The 17,781-nt window shown below is 47.6% G+C and overlaps 1 protein-coding gene across 1 annotated transcript in view; it reads right to left on the reverse strand.

Moving 5' to 3' along the window:
- LOC119968936 (fatty acid amide hydrolase-like) overlaps window positions 1-17,781 on the reverse strand; it is a 101,377-nt gene that overhangs the window by 56,954 nt on the left and 26,642 nt on the right. The window lies entirely within an intron of this gene.

A 17,781-nucleotide genomic window follows, 5' to 3' on the forward strand; every position in this document is an offset into this window, starting at 1 on the left:
TCCTCCCATCTCCCAGCATTGCCAGCTCAAACCCATACTTTCCTCGGATCGGCATCAGCTTGACCCCGTCCCCAAGCTAAAGAGCTGCCCAAAGTGCCTCCATATCTTCAACGTGGCCACCACCATTTGACTCTGAATATTTCCTGGGGCAAACGTGAGCAGCGCCCCCAGCCCCAACAAGAGCCTGCCTCCAACATCACCCACATAGCCTCCGGCTCCTTATTCCAACCCCTCACGTTCTCAGCCGCCCAATAATAATACAACAGGTTTGGAAGGGCCAGACCCCCTGACTGCCACCCTGTCTGAAGCACCATTTTCCAAATCCTTTCCTGCCCAGACAAGCGACAAAATCAACCATTCCACCCCCATAAAGAACACTTTCAGCAAAAAGACAGGTAGGCACTGAAATAAAAAGAAAAACTGTGGCAAGATATTCATCTGTACTGCCTGCACCTAGCCTGCCAACAATAGGGGAAGGCTGTCCCATCTCAATAAATCTGCCTTGACCCGACCCACCAGGCTCGGGATATTCAATTTATGAAGCCGGGCCCAGTCTTGAGGCACCTGCAGCACCATGTACCGAAACTGGGTAGTCACCAACCGAAACGGCAACCGCCACCCCCCCCCCCCCCCCCCCCCCCCCCCCAAGCCAGTTCCCACCCCCAGCAAAGACACCAAAAAGCACTGACTCTTTTCCAGGGTTAGCTTATAACCTGAAAAAGCCTCAAATCTACTGAGCAGCTCCATTATACCCCCCACTGTGGAACCCAGGTCGGAGCTGTACAACAACAAATCATCGGCATACAAAGAAACCCTATGCTCCACCCGCGCCCCCCCCAACCACTATCCCCCTCCACTTATCCAAGCACCTCAGCGCAATGGCCATGGCGTCTTACTCATTTGCATCTTCCCTACTGCTGCTCAAACCTCCTCAATCCCTACTGGCTCCTCCAGTCCTCTCCTCCTCTAGGACACTACAACCCCACTGTAAAATAAAATGGGAAAGATATTTGAAACATGAAGGTCTGATGATAAAACCCAAGGAACATGAGAAAAAGCAAAGTAATAGAAAAGATCCTGTGAATGTAAATGTAATGAAATACTAAAAGATGATAAAGCAGAAGTCCCTCAAAGTATTAACTGCAGACAAAAGTTCTTTAGAATGCAGACAGCCATGATCACACAGGCTTTAAAATAGCAACTCGAAGCAACTCAAGCTGTAACCTGATGGGCGGAATTCTCCCATTCAGCGGCAGTGTCCACGCCGTCGGAAACGGGCCGCTGGAGGACAGATTCTGGCCCCTACAGGAGCAGTTAGAGCAGTTCACGCCACTCCAGCCTCCCATCCCAGCGCGAACTGTGCGTCGCGGGACCCACGCATGCGCAGATGCGCCGGTGCCAACTCACACATGCGCGGTGGCCTCCCTCAATGTGCCGGCCCTGACGCAACATGGCGCGGGAGTTATGGGGCCGGTGCATAAGAAAATAGGCCCAAGGAGCGAGAGGCTGGCCCACTGATCGGTGGGCTCCGATCGCGGGCCAGGCCCCATCGGAGGCTCCCCCGGGGTCGGAGCACCTGGGAGAATCCTGCCCGATACCTTTACTTCAAGTCAGAGAAATTTTTATAAAAGTTAAGTTTTAAGTTACATAAAGGGAACAAGTTTTCTACCCTTTAATAGAAGTTAATTCGTTTAGCAAGCAATTGATTTGAATCGTCAGAATCTTAAGTTTGAATTACTTGAAATAAAGTTTAATTGTGAATGATAGAAACTAAGTGACACCAGTAAAAAATGGAAGTCTGGAGATAACAGTAGTGTTTCCTATGGTACAAATCGCTGCAGCTGACTGCTTCTCTCTCGAAGAGGCAGCCAGCTAAGGTTGTTACATACACCAAAAGCCTCCTCTGTAGTCAGTGAAATGGTTTGAAGGGCGATAAATACTCTAAATTGCTCATGGCCAGCAGATCCAGCTCTCATAGCTGCCCTCGGTCATGGGACGGATAGAACAAATAAACTGAGCAAAACAGCCAATCCATCAGGAGAAAACCAAAAGATAAAGAAGAAAGATTGTCAAGGTAGACCTGAAGGTCTAACAACTGACCAGGAGGATCCAAAGAAAAAGTTACTTTTACCTATCGGTAAAAAAAGTGATTTGATCTTTTAAAAGAAAAAAAAATAATAATAAATTAACTTTAAAAGTTTTAACCTGAAACAATGATTATTACAAAGTCTACTTTACTTACTTAGCAACACGGGACCCAGGATTGATGCTACTAAGTGGTAAGTAGATAAAATCTTCTATGAAGATATGGGTTATACCGGTGGATAACTTTAAACACTAGTTTGACCCGAATAGCACCCATCTAAGTCTGCATCGGAGTCAGGGAGTGAGAATCCCTGTTCACCATTTAGAATATCTTGAGCCTTTTCTGGTATAGGGGGAATTCTAAGAATAGTGGTGAGGTTTTTACTTCACCCCCCAAAAAATTCCTCAGGGACTCTATTGTCAGCACAAACAGGAGTGGGAACATGAGGTACCACTGCCTCATTCCCCCACCTAACTCAAAATATGTGGGATTCACCTCATTCATGCACACACTAGCTTTCCTTATATAACAATTTAACCCATTCCACAAACTTAGGGCCCAATTCCAGACCGTTCCAACACTGCAAACAAGTAACTCCACTCTACACAGTCAAATGCCTCCTCTACCTCTAGCGCCGCCACCACCACCTTCGGCTCCCTCCCTCTGACTCCGAGAACACTATGTTCAACAAATGCCATACGTTCACAAGACTCCGCTTTACAAACCCCGTCTGACCAGCCACAATCACTGCGGAAGGCACTCTTCCAACCTAAGTGCCAACACCTTGGCAGGAATCTTAGCACCCACAATTAGCAGAGGCATTGGCCGAAACGATCCACACTCCACCGGGTCCTTATTTATCCTTTTTTTAAGCAACAGGGAAATGGATGCCTATCCCATCGTCCCTGTGAGTTTCCCTTTAGCCACTGCATCCTTAAACATTTTCACCAACAGCAGCGCCAGCCTATCCAAAGTAAAGCTCTACCGAGAACCCATCTGACCATGGTGTCTTACTCGTTTGCATCTTCGCTACTGCTGCTCAAACCGCCTCAATCCCTACTGGCTCCTCCAGCCCTGCCCTCTCCTCCTCTAGGATACTCCAACCCGCCACACCCCAAAATTCCTGAGGCGCTCTGACCTGTACAATATTTTATAAAACTCCTCAATTGCCTTGTTCGCTGGTCCGGTGCCACCACCAGCTCCCCTGCCCCATCCCGGAACCAAACAATCTCTCGCACTGCCCGCCAATAAGCAATTGGCCTTCTCCCCATACTTATATACTACCCTCCTTCGCCCACCTCAACTGTCGTACTGCCTTCCCTGTAGACCAAAGGACAAACCGCGCCTGCAAATCCTTTCTACTTACCTGAAGGTCCGGAGTGGGATCCTCCGCATATTTCCCATCCACCGCCAAGATGTTCTCTACCAGCTGCTGCCTCTTCTTTCTTTCCTCCCTGTCCACCTCAACCTTGAACAGAATAATCTCGCCGCTTACCACTGCCTTCAGTGCCTCCCAAACCGCCGACAGTGAGACTTCCCCATTCCAATTGAACCCCACATGGTCATCAATCACCTTCCCCACCTTTACTCAAACATTTGGATTCACCAGCAGCCCCACATCCAACATCTGGCCTCTGTGCAGGCCCCTTCTTCAGGACCATGTCCACCAAGAGCGGAGCATGATCTGAAATAACAATCGTTGAGTATTCCGCTTTTCTCACACCCAACAATGACTTCCCCATAATAAAGTCAATCCTCCCCCCCCCCCCCCCCCCCCACAAACCATCTCCTTCATAAAACGCAGCCAATTTCTTTGGCCTCTCGAGGGAGTCAGCGAGCATGGCTTAGAACGATCCACCTTCGGATTCAACACTGTATTTAAGTTCCCACCCAGGATTAACTGATGCGTATTCAAATTCGGTAAGGAAGCCACCATCCTCTTCATAAACCCTACATTATTCCAATTCAGGGCATACACAATGACGAACACTACATACCTCCCCCTCCAAAGTTGTCCCCTGTCTGTATGGAGTCTGCACATTCTCCCAGTGTCTGCGTGGGGTTTTCTCTAGGTGCGTCGGTTTCCTCCGACAAGTCCTGAAAGACGGGCTTGTTAGGTGAATTGGACATTCTGAATTCTCTCTGTTTACTCGAACAGGCGCCATAGGTGTGGCGACTAGGGGATTTTCGCAGTAACTTCATTGTAGCGTTAATGTAAGCCTTCTTGTGACAATAAAGATTATTATTATTAAAGCACGCATTACTATAACCTATCTGCTCCCCTGGTTTGCCGCCACCTTCTCCTTCTGAAATCACACTCTCTTGCACACCAGTATCACTAGCCCCCAGGCTCTGCTATCGAAGCCAGAGTGGAACACCCGACTCACCCAGCCCTTCTAAAGCCTCACTTGGTCCTTCATCCTCAGGTGGGTCTCTTGCAGTAGTACCACGTCGGCTCTCAAGCTCTTCAAATGAGAGAAAACGCTTGTTCACTTCACTGCTTCACCCAACCCCCGCATGTTCCACCTTACCATTCGGACCGGGGGGGTCTCTCACTCCCCTCCTGTCAGTTATGTTCACCGCTTCCGGCCTCGTCCAGCAAGCGGGACCCAACCCTGCCCCTAGTCACCATCAGTGGCGTGCAGAGGTCTGGTGATGCCCGGGGCAAATCTTGATTGTATGCCCCAAAGACTCAAGTGTAAGGCCTAATATACTGAGAAATATTATGAGAAAGGAAAACATTTTGAATATATAAACACAGATGAAACATGAAATAAACGCTTTATTCGATTTTAATATAAATCAATCAAATTTATTAAGTTCTTTTCCCCAAATGATACCTCCTGTCACAAAACACCTGAACTACTTCACTTTTTACATCAGCTGTGAGAAATTCTTTTTCAATGCTTATTAAAGCCAGGTTGGTCAGTCGCTCCTGTGACATAGAAGACCTCAGATATGTTTTTATTAATTTCAGTTTTGAAAATGACCTTTCACAGCTTGCGACTGAAAATGCGATTGTAAGCAGTAATCTGTATGAAACACACAGCGTCGGAAAGACATCCCTCCCATACTGCAGTAAAGACTCCAGAGCATCTTTAGGATCAGGGGGAACTCTATTCCCTCCATCTCGAAGGAGCATCACAAAATCAATAATTTGGTCATATAACTGAATTGCAACCACATCATTGTCATAATAATTTGCAAAGTCTGAACATTCCTTTTTTAATTTCTCTCTTTCTTGTTCATCTTCAATCACTCCTGAATTCAAGTTCAGAAGAAAAGAAAATCGGTCACTGAGTCTTTGAAGACGGACACTGCGGTCTTCAATTTCAGTTTTTAATCTGTTCACAATCTCTACTATTACTCTATTCATTTCTTCTTGTGCCGTCAGTCCACTATCTCTTGCTGACTCTCCAGGCATTATTCTTCTTCTCCTTGTTCGTGCAATTGGTATTCCCCAATTTTGACAATATTCATTGGCTAAATCTATTGCATTGTGGATAATTTCGTCATTCTTCAAATTCAAGATATGAATACGTCCTCTCAGATCACAAGAAGCTTCATGGAACCCCATTTTCGGATCCTGCAAACGTTTTGAGACTTTATCCACTGATGATAAAACTGAGTACCAAAAATTTAATAAAGCTATAAACGGGAACTGTTGAATAGAGTTCAGTAGCGATCCTGCATCAGATTTAGTTTCCCTTGAAAATTCTCCTTCCAGCAGGTGTTGAAGGCTTGCAATAACGTTGTCACACTCTTCGTGGATTACTTGCACAGCATCATGGCTGGAACTCCATCTTGTGTCACACTGTCTTTTCACAGTCCGAGTGACAAATGATTTTAACACTTCCCAACGAGAAGTAGATGAAGAAAAAAAAGTAGAGTTTTTCTAGAATGCCAAAAAATGTAACAACAACAGGTTGCACCTCACTTGCATGGACACAGGACAAATTGAGGCTGTGGTTCTCGCAGTTCACAAACACAGCTTTTGGGTTAACTTCAAGAATTTTTTGTTGAACACCTCCTCTCACTCCAGCCATAACTGCTGCGTTATCATATGCTTGACCACGACAGTCATTCATGGAAATTTTGTCTTCTTCCAATTTTTCCTGAATTTTATTTACCAGGCTGACTGCATCTTTCTTGTTGACTTGAAAAAATCCCAGAAATGTCTCCTTTATTTTTACTTTTCTGTTTTCATCAATATGAACGTAACGCAGAATTTCAGAAACCTGATCTTCATGGGCAATATCTGGAGTTGAATCCAGCATTATGCTAAAATATTTTGCGTCCTTAATTTCGGAAATTATATTTTTCTTGACAGTTTCACCAAGAAGATTGATTATTTCGTTTTGAATTCTGTTGGACAAGTAGGTGACACTTTTTGGTTTCTCTTTCCCTCTCTGCAAGTGTTTTGCTAAGATGTCATCATATTTGGCCAAAAGTCTGATTGTTGCTAGAAAGTTTCCTGTATTTTCACTGACTGTCTCCGCTGGCTCTGATAACCCAGATATTCCTTCTCCTCGATGTCCACGAAGGGCCAGATTCTGTTTTGCCAGAAAGGATATAACCTCGACAATCCGTTCAGTTATAGCTTTCCATCTTTTCTTTTCAGCAGACATTTGCTGTTGAAGTTCAGCATCTATCGCAGTTGAATGATGGAGTCGAACTACAAGGTTCAGGTATTCCCTCATGTGAGCTCTATGAGAAGGGCTTTTCTCATGGTCAGGTATTGTTGGATTTAATTCTCTCCAAGTGGAGAAACCGTCTTCCTTTCCAAAGTTTGACACAGACGACAAATGCTCCTTTGAAAACAAAAAGCAAACAAAACAGTAGCATGTTTTCCGATATGGAGAGTATAACAACCATTTTCTCTCCACAATTTCTCCGTTTGTGGAAACTTTATCAAACCACTGTTTGGAAAATGATCTCCCATCCTTCTCAGCAAATGGACCACTTTTATTCTGATATCTTTCAGGGCCATGTTGTAATATTGTCATCTTCAAATGATCTGGAATCGGTTTCTTCAAACAGCCAAAATCGCTTCTTTGCAAAAATATGCAAATATCTTCTTTATTTTCTTCACATGGATCATCATCCTGACAACGAGACTGAGGAGAGAGAGTATTATGTTCTGACCGAGCTGAATCCGTATCAGAAAAATCCTTCTCTGCACCCACATCATCTTTTACTTCTCCAGGTTCTCCTACTTCTTCTTTACTTCTTTTTATCCATGCATCTAATGCCCCTCTTTGATGGGACTCTTCTTCGACTCTGGCCCTCTTTTTTTTCCTGTTCTGTGCTCCACTCGGTTGCACACGAAATACTCGTAACATTTCATTTTCTATCTCAAAAACCGTAAGACGCATGAGAAAATGGGAAGAAAATGGTAAACAATCGGTCAGTTGCAGACGGATAAACCATATTTCATTTCTTTGTTCCTTCGTATCAAATTATTTCACACTGATTCTCCACTGATAATTTTGTGCAATTTATATCATAGACTTGCAAATTAGTGGTATCTGTATTCGAATATTAGCATGTTAAGGAATAAATGTCTCCTATTCCGAGATTAAATGCCATAGCAGTCCTCTGATCATCCAGACTTTACTCTTACTACATCCCACGTAAATATTACATTAAATATCGCCAAAAAACCTATAAAAACCGTAGTTGCACCTGTTCTAGAGCTATTCACTGACCTGAGTAGGTAAAAGAACTAATCTAGATGCACAAAAAGCTGAAGAAAAGACGAGTTATGACTCGAGGAAACGCAGGAACGAACAGCCACGTCTGCTTGTTGCTTTTGATGGTTGCACCACGTACATCATGCGCATGCGTGTGGGGGGGATGGGGAGAAGGACCATTTTCTCTAGACAGAAAGGGTACACCATGTTAAAGGAATAAAGGGCTAACAACTGCCTCTGCAGTGTGGTGAGCCTCCAAAAATTGATTTATCACCGCTGAAATTTTAAAATTACTATCTTATTTCCTTCTCTGGGGCAGCACGGTGGCCTAGTGGTTAGCACAACCGCCTCACGGAACTGAGGTCCCAGGTTCGATCCCGGCTCTGGGTCAATGTCCGTGTGGAGTTTGCACATTCTCCCCGTGTCTGCGTTGGTTTCGCCCCCACAACCCAAAAAATGTGCAGAGTAGGTGAATTGGCCACGTTAAATTGCCCCTTAATTGAAAAAAATAATTGGGTAATCTAAATTTTTTTTTAAAATTTAAAAAAAAAAAAAAAATTTTTTTTTTTTTTTTTTCCTTCTCTGATTGGATGCCCCCATCCAATGTATGCCCGGGGCCAATGCACCGTCGGCCCCCCCCCTCTGCACGCCACTCACCATCAACTAGAAGCCACCCAGCCACTTCCTTTTGAAACCACTTCTCTCTGCATCCTCTCCATCCCCCCCTCATTTATACTTCCCAGGTTCATCAAAACCTGTCCATAAAGGCTCTGACGGTCGTGGCCCTTCCCCTCACCTCGCTCCTGTTCACTAGCCTATTTGCGTTTGCTAGCGAGGTGGCCCCTACCAGAGCCTCCTCCCCACATGCCCAATACGGAAAAACCAAAATAAAAAAGGTTCCTACAACCAGTGCTTCCAAACCCAGCACAATAGACCCCCAAACAAAGAGAAATAAATCCGAACATATTACCCCAACATCCCAGAAACATCCCTCCCCCAGCTACAACATAAGAAAAAACAAAGTCTAAACTCAGTTCAGTCCTTCAGCCTTCACGAAATCCTCTCCGCCATCTCAAAGTAACTAGTCCTTGGAATTATGCATAACTCTCAATTTCGCCAGCTAGACCATTCCAAACCGCATGTTACTCTTGTAGAATACTGCCTTCGGCTTGTTGAGGGCCGCCCGCCGTCTAGCCACCTCTACCGTGAGGATTTAGTATATTCGAATACCATTGCCTTCCCATCTCACCTCTCAATTCTATTTAGCTCATCTCAGCACCTTTTCCTTCATCTAGTAGCTATAATAACAGACTACCACAGTCTTGGTGATTCGTTCGTCTTTGGCTTCGGCCAGAGCGACTGGTGAGCCCGATCCAGCTCAAAGAGGGAGGGGTCCTTCTTCTCCCACAAAAGCTTAGCGAACATCACCAAAAAGCACTCCATTGGCTTCCGGCCCTCCAACACCTCAGGCAGTCCCAGAATCCACATATTCTGCTGCCGTGACCTGTTCTCCAAGTCCTCCACTTTGTCTCTCAGCCCTTGGTTGCTCTCCTCCACAGCTCCTCGCCTATTGAGGTGAGCGAGTTGCCTGAAGGTACAAAGCCTCCTCTGTCCCTTTCAACACTTCTCCTGGTACCCACACTGTCGTCGGTGTCTTTCCAACAGCCTCCTTGATCAGGGCCAGCGTATTGTCCACCAACTGTTTGAGCGTTCCCATCATTTCCTTTCCATGCCGCTCAAAATGCTTGGCAAACTGCCGCTCAAACTCCACCGCCAATACCTCGGCCAGCGTGTCCACCGTAATGGGCGTAGCCCCACCCGACGAGCTTGCTCCCGCCATTTTTCCACCAACAGAACTCTGCACTGAACCCGAGCTCTCAGGTGGACTATTGCTCGCTCCTTTTCGTCCCTTATTTTTCGGTTTTCAAAATCCTTAGTTACCACGCTTCTGGAGATCGATCATATGAAATTTTCCACCAAATCTGCGTGAAAAGGGCCAAAAAATGAAAGCTCTAGCAGGAGGCACCCAACGTGCGACCTCTCACCTACATGTCACCATCAGAAGTCAAAACATTTGCATGTGATCATTTGAACTGTATTTATTGTTTCAGTCCAGGAGCTGCAGCTACTGTCAGGTATGGTTAATTCACAAACCTTCGACTGCACAACAACTGAACTTATTTTGAAGGAAAAATACCAACGAAACAAAACACAACCGTGCAATAACTACATTCATTAAACGTCCCAGACTACTTCATGTTTAGCATTTTACTCATTCAATAGTTACGGGCCGTTATAGGTCAGTCAACCCATAAGTAACAAGGCTCAAGGACAAGGCTCAAGGACAATTATAGTTGTCAACTCAGATTCATAAACACCACAACTCTCCAGCTTGCAAATCCAAAACCCGGAAACACCAGGGGCGGGATTCTCCACCTGTGTCTATCTCTCTCTGGCTTTCAGAACTGAGACATGGAAGATACAGCACTTGGAGAAGTAAAACAACTTTTATTACAACTTTATCATCATTCACGTTTCAAATAAATTTTTATATCTACAGAATTTTCCAATTCACACAATTGTGGTCAGGCATTCTAAGTCATTCTAAAATCGAGAAAATTCCACAACCCAGAAATAACTTGGTCCCAAGCTCGACAGGACAGAGGACAGGTTATAATAGTGCACCTTAATAACCTTGCATTGGTTTTTAAAAAATAAATATTTTATTGAGGTATTTTTGGTATAGAAAGAACAAAAGACAAGGGGCACGATTCTCCGCCCCCCACGATGGGTCGGAGAATAGCGGGAGGGCTTTCCCACCATTTTTCCCGACCTCCCGCTATTCTTCCCCCCCCCCCTCCCCACAGCACGAATCGCTGCTCGCCGTTTTTTACGGCGAGCAGCGATTCTCCCCTAGCCGATGGGCCGATTTCCCAGGCCTTTTTACGGCCGTTTTCACGAACTCCAACACACCTGCTCTCACCGTTCGTGAAAACGGCCACAAAGTGCCGTTCTGGAGAACCATGCCACCGATTGGCACGGCCGTGGTGCGGCCGTGCCAAAGGTGGCATGGGCCCGCGATTGGTGGGCACCGATCGCGGGCAGCGGGTCCGAACCCCGCGCACTCTTTGTTCCTCCGCCGTGCCGCTGGATCAGTCCGTGGGGCGGCTGAGGGGCATAACGGCCCGCGCATGCGCGGGTTTCACGCATATGCGCGATGACGTCATCCGCGCATGCGCGGATTGGAGCCGTCCAATCCGCGCATGCGCGGCTGACGTCATCGTTTGCGTCAGCCGCCGTTACCCTTGGCGCGCGGGTTTAGCGAAGTTCGCTAAGCCTGCGATGCCGAGGTTCACGGGGCCCCGCTGCTAGCCCCGACCGGGGAGAAGCATCGGGTCCCGGGAGGGGGCGCGGAGGCTGCCGTGAAACACGGCCGGTTTCACGGCAGCCTTCACGACTCTCCGCATTTGCGGAGAATCGCGCCCAAGATACATGAAACCATAAACATAGTACAAAAACCGTTTACCTTTCGTACAGGCCCCACCCTTATTGACCCCCTACTCCAACCTAAACTACTCCCCCCCCCATCCCCCTCGCAAGGATGTCCACGAACGGTTGCCACCTCCGGGTGAACCTTATCAGTGAACCTCTCAAGGCGAACTTAATTTTCTCCATGCAGAGAAAGCTAGCCATGTCCTATAGCCAGGTCTCCGACTTCGGGGGCTTTGGATCCCTCCATGCCAATAGTATCCGCCTCTGGGCTACCAGGGAAGCAAAGGCCTGAACATCTGACTCTTTCTCCTCCTGGATTCCCAGATCTTCCGACACCCCGAAAATCGCCACCTCTGGACCCAGCGCCACCCTTGTTCTTAAAACCTTGGACACGACGTCCACAAACCCGTGCCAAAATCCCCGAAGCTTTGGACATGTCCAAAACATGTGGACATGGTTCGCTGGTCCTCCCACGCAGTTTGTGCACCTGTCCTCCACCCCAAAGAATCTGCTCATCCGGGCCACTGTCATGTGAGTTGGTGAACCACCTTGAATTGTACCAGCCTGAGCCTGGCATACGTTGCAGACGTGTTGACTCTACTCAACGCGTCTGCCCATAAACCATCCTCTATCTCACCTCCCAGCTCCTCCTCCCACTTACGCTTCAGCTCCTCGGTCTGCGTCTCCTCCGAACCCATAAGCTCCTTATGTATGTCCGAGACGCTCCCCTACCCTACCCACCCTCTGGAAATTACCCTGTCCTGAATCCCCCTCAGCGGCAGGAGCGGGAAGGTTGGCACCTGTTTACGAAGGAAGTCCCGCACCTGCAAATATCTGAATTTGTTCCCCCTCGCCAGCCCAAACATTTCCTCCAGCACCCTCATACTCTGAAAGCTCCCCTCTATGAACACATCCCCCATCCTCTCAATCCCCGCTCTCCGCCATACCCGGCTATGGCCATGTTAGCCGCCCAGTAATAGTTGCTAAAATTTGGCAGCGCCAGCCTGCCCTCTCCCCGACTCCGCTCGAGCATTACCTTCCTTACCTGCGAGGTCTTGCCCGCAACTTTGAATTGTTACTGAATGGATTGGAAGAACAGCTTACATTTATAAAGCAGCATTAACATAAAAAAATGTCCAAAGGTGTCTCACAAAAAGAAAATCTGTCAAAAATAGTCCAACAGGAAGGTATTAACAATTGCGACTGAAAACATAGTTAAAGAGACAAGTTTTAGGGAGGCTATTAAAGGAGGGCAATCAAAAGGTTGACAAGTTAGGGAAGGAGAGGAAATTCCTAACTTCGGGGCTTAGATGGCAAAAGTAGTGGTAGGGCAAAGAGAACAGGGGACAGAATTGGAGGAATGCAGAATTATTGTCTGGTTTACGGTTGAAGGTGATGGTGGTTAGGGAGTGGAATTTGCGCTGTGTATTAGGACACAGGCAGAAGAGGTCTGGATGACAGGAGCAATCTGGAATTGACAAAAAGCACAGATGTGGGTTTGAGCAGCAGACACATTTGATTATTTAGTTTGCACCATCATGTACTTTCACTCCTATTGGCGATTTACAATTTAACATTCCTGTAAGGAGCAATTTTATTAGCAAAGGAAAGGTGAGGGGCACCAACCCAACAAATTGCACACAGCATTGTACTATTTTCCTGCAAATTATCCTCTTCAGTGTGATAAAAGCCCCCAATCTTCACATTCTCCTCCAATACAAATCTTACCAAAATTCTAAATTAAAAAAGGAAAATTCCAACATTTTTGGACATGAGAGTGGCAATCTCTGAAGTTACAAATGTGACGCTGTCTGATATCTGGGAATCTCTGGTTCCCATGTCTAAAAGCTTTGAAGGCAGCGTCACTGTAAGAAAGGAATGTAGCCTGGTACAGCAGTCACAGTTGACATTCCGCATTTTGATTTTTTAAAAAGATAAATCTTACAAATGCAAACACCAGCAAAAGAGCAATTATCTTTGATTATTGACCTGAAGTTTTGCAATTACACCAAGTTCTTCTGTTTAGTTAACTCTCAAGGCCGACATCAGAGACCTCAAACCTACTGTACTAAAGCACTGTCCTAATATATTTCTGGTTACAAGGAGCAAAGGTTTTTGGAAGATATTGTTGTCTGCAGCAGTCCTCCTCTCTCCACTCCCCCTTAAACAGCTGGCTGCTTAAAGAGAAGGCCCTACCACAATCATTTTAGAGCAACTAGAAATGGGCAATTACTGCAATATTGACAGCATCTCCATGTTCTCGTGTTCCCTATTCCCTACTCCAGCCCCAAGTTCCCTGTTCATGCGCCAGTGGAAACATATTTTAAAAATCTATGTTTTTATTGAAGATTTTCATTTATGACAGGTAAATCTCATCATATACAGTTGCGTCAATCATAACCGAGGTTATAAGTTGATGTGACCATCAATTCACTCGAGACACGAGAGGAAGTAAACTGTGGCTTTAATAGACTTACAACTGAGCCTGCCTGCGACTAGAAGAACTGAGGGCAGACTCACAAGACTGCAGAACTTTATACTTCCGGTAGTGGAAGGGGCCATGGGCGGAGCCAAGGGTGGAGCCCTGTACAAGCTCCTCATCTCCCGTGGGCAGAGCTGCGCAATGGCTCACAGACAGAGCCCACAAGGACACAATGCTATATAGTGTGAATTAAGCAATATACATTCACCCCCTATAAAAAAATCAAGTCTGGCGGGGGTGAAGGGTCTAGAGATTGAGCCGGTCCGGTGGTCGGGTCGTCCGCTGAGATCGGCGGAGCACTGGGGTTGCAGCCTCTTCAGATGGCTGTGTGCTGACGGGCGGTGTGGATCTGAGGGTTGTTCGTTCAGAGCTTTGTTCCTGACGGGTGCGACGGGTGAAGGGGGGTGCAGGAAACCTGTAGGCGGGGGTGCACAGGGCGTGGGGGGTGTGGTGTGAGGGGTACCTCGGCGGTGGTGGTGGTGGATCATGCAGGCGCCAGGTCCTGGAGGGAAACGGTTTCCTGATGGCCGTCGGGGTGTTCTATAAAGGCGTAGTGTGGGTTTGAGTGTAGCAGTAGTACCCTTTCTACTAGTGGGTCCGTTTTATGTGTCCGGATGTGCTTCCGGAGGAGAACTGGGCCCGATGTCCTCAATCAAGATGGGAGCGAAGCCCCCGTGGTAGTGCCCCTAGGGAAAACAAATAATCGCTCGTGTGGGGTCTGGTTAGTGGCCATGCACAGGAGGGACCTAATTGCATGGAGCACATCGGGGAGGACCTCCTGCCAGTGGGAGGTCGGGAGATTCCTCGACCGTAGGGTCAGTAGGACGGTCTTCCAGACCGTCGCGTTCTCCCTCTCCACCTGCCCGTTCCCCCTGGGGTTATAGCTGGTAGTCCTGCTCGAGGCAATGCCCTTGTCGAGCAAGTACTGACGCTCGTCGCTCATGAAGGATGAACCCCTGTTGCTGTGTATGTAGCTGGGGAAGCCAAACAGGGTGAAGACACTGTGCAGGGCTCTTATGACTGTGTGGGAGGTCATATCGGGGCATGGGATAGCAAACGGAAACGGGAGAATTCGTCTATGACGTTGTGGAAATGCACATTTCGATTGGTCGAGGGGAGTGGCCCTTTGAAATTGATGCTCAGGCGTTCAAAGGGCCGGGAAGCCTTTACCAGGAGGGCCTTGTCTGGTCTATAGAAGTGTGGTTTGCTTTCCGCGCAGATTGGGCAATCCCTGGTGATGGCTTTTACCCCCTCGGTGGAGAAAGGCAGATTCCGGGCGTTGATGTAGTGGGCGAGCCGGGTGACCCCCGGGTGGCAGAGGTCATTGTTGATAGCCTGTAATCGGTTGTCTTGCGCGCTGGTGCATGTGCCGCAGGACAGGGCATCTGGGGGCTCGTTGAGTTTCCCCGGCCAATATATGATGTCATAATTATAGGTGGAGAGTTCGATCCTCCACCTCAAGATTTTATCATTTTTTATTTTGCCCCGCTGCGAGTTGTCGAACATGAAGGGAACCGATCTCTGGTCGGTGGTGAGGGTAAACCTCCTACCTGCGAGGTAGTGCCTGGTGAATGTATATTGCTTAATTCACACTATATAGCATTGTGTCCTTGTGGGCTCTGTCTGTGAGCCGTTGTGCGGCTCTGCCCACAGAGGGAAATGAGGAGATAGGACAGGGCCCACTTGGTCAAGGCTTCTAGGCCCTTTGAACGCCTTGCGATCGATTTCAAAGGGCCACTCCCCTCCACTAACAAGAACATTTATTTCCTCAACATCGTAGGTGAGTTCTCCCGATTCCCTTTTGCCATTCCGTGCCCCGACGTGACCTCCCATACAGTCATTAGGGCCCTGCATAGTGTCTTCACCCTGTTCGGTTTCCCTAGCTACGTGCACAGCGACCGGGGTTCGTCCTTTATGAGCGATGAGCTGCGCCAGTACCTGCTCGACAAGGGCATCGCCTCGAGCAGGACTACCAGCTGCAACCCCAGGGGGAACGGGCAGGTGGAGAGGGAGAATATGACGGTCTGGAAGACCGTCCTACTGACCCTCCGGTCTAGAAAACTCCAAGTCTCCCAATGGCAAGAAGTCCTCCCAGACGCGCTCCATGCAATTAGATCACTCCTCTGTACAGCGACCAATCAAACCCCTCACAAGCGGCTCTTCATTTTTTCTAGGGGCACTACAACGGGGGTCTCACTTCCGGCGTGGCTGAGGACACCAGGCCCGGTTCTCCTGAGGAAGCACGTCAGGGCGCACAAAACCGACCCCCTTGTTGAAAAGGTGCGCCTCCTCCATTCCAACCCCCAGTACGCATTCGTGGAGTTCCCTGACGGTCGCCAGGTCACAGTATCCCTTCGGGACCTGGCACCCGCTGGATCCAACCCCCCCCCTACCCCCACTGAAGAACCCCTTACCCCATTCCCTATGCTGCCGCCCCCTCGCGCCCCCGATTCCACAAGCTCGCCCCACCGGTTCCACGCACCAGCACCAGCCCGCCCCCAGTCTCCGGTCGAGCCAGAGGTGTATGAATTTTGGACGAGACCCGCCACGGAGTCTGCCATCGTACCCCAGCTCTCAACACCCACCCAGCCACCGCAAGAGGCTGCAACCCCAGTGCTCCGCAGATCGCAACGAACAATTCGTTCACCGGACAGACTAACTCTGTGAGCCACCACCCCGCAGGACTTGATTTTTTTCGCACTACCTGGCCACCAGGGGCAGTAGCTCTGGGAGTACTCGAGAGTTTGTTCTGGGCTCCCCCCTTGGCTCCGCCCAGAACTCCTCCCCCTGGAGCTGCTGTATAAAGATCCGTGCCACAGAGTCAGCCAGCACGTTCACCGAAAGTTCAACGGCTAACAGGCTGGCTCTGTTGTAAGTATATTAAAACTGCTATTCTACTCCTACAAGCATGTGTCCGTAGAATTGATGGTTCCATCACATGTCTACACACATAGATGGTGATAGTTCCAGAAGACAGCTTCCCACCACCTTCTCAAGGGTAATTAGGGATGGATAAAAATGTTGCCCTTTGTAGTGGAACCTCATACCTATGAACAAGTGATTTAACAAATCTCCCCCCTTCCAGTTTCCCTCCCTCCCCAAGTCTCCCCATCCCTCCCCACAAAGTCTCCCTCCCCCTCAAGTCCCTGGAAAGAAGGTGTGCAAGAAAAGTAGGGAAGGAAATATATGAGGAGAGATAGTAGTACTGATTAAAGAGAATGTTGCAGTCCTGGACAGAGAGAAAGGATGTCCTCGAGGGGTTGAGGACTGAATCTAGTTGGTTTGGAGTCAAGAAACAGATGATCTATTACACTTTCGGCTGCATTCTGTAGGCCAACAATTTAGTGAGAACGATGTAGAGGGGGACGTTTGTAATCAGATTACAGTGAGGTGCAAAAACTACAGAGTAGTGAGAATAGGGAAATTTAATTCTCTTAATGTATACTAGGATAGCAACTGTGTCAAGGGCAGAGAAAGGGAAGAGTTTCCAAAGTGAGATTAGATCAGAATATCTCCCAGCTAACGAGGAAGTATTGCAGGATCTGATTCTGGAGAATGAGGTGGGTTCAGTAGAAGTAGGAAACAGTGATCACAGTATCACGATGTTTAGGTTAGCAATGAATATGTGGGGGTGCCCAGGGATCGGTATGAGGACCACTGGTTTTCCTGATCTATATTAATGAACAGGGCTCAATTTCAAACTTCAGATTTTGAACCACTGTGAATGGTGGTGAAGGTAGTGATAGAGGACATAGGCAAGCAAACTGAATGGGCAGAATTAAATTTAATGCAGAGAAGTATGAAGCAATACATTTTGGTAGGAAGAATGATGAAAGATAATATAAAATAAAGGACACAATTCTAAAATGGGTGTATGAGCGAGCTATCTGGGGGTAAAAGTGAATGAATCTTTGAAGGTAGCAGGGCAAGTTGTTAAAGTGGTGAATATGCATATGGGATCCTGAACTTTATACACAGAAGCATGGAGTGCAAATGATGGAAGTTATGATAAACCTTTACAAATCACC

This window comes from Scyliorhinus canicula, chromosome 7 (assembly GCF_902713615.1).
Source record: "Scyliorhinus canicula chromosome 7, sScyCan1.1, whole genome shotgun sequence".
Taxonomy (NCBI): domain Eukaryota; kingdom Metazoa; phylum Chordata; class Chondrichthyes; order Carcharhiniformes; family Scyliorhinidae; genus Scyliorhinus; species Scyliorhinus canicula.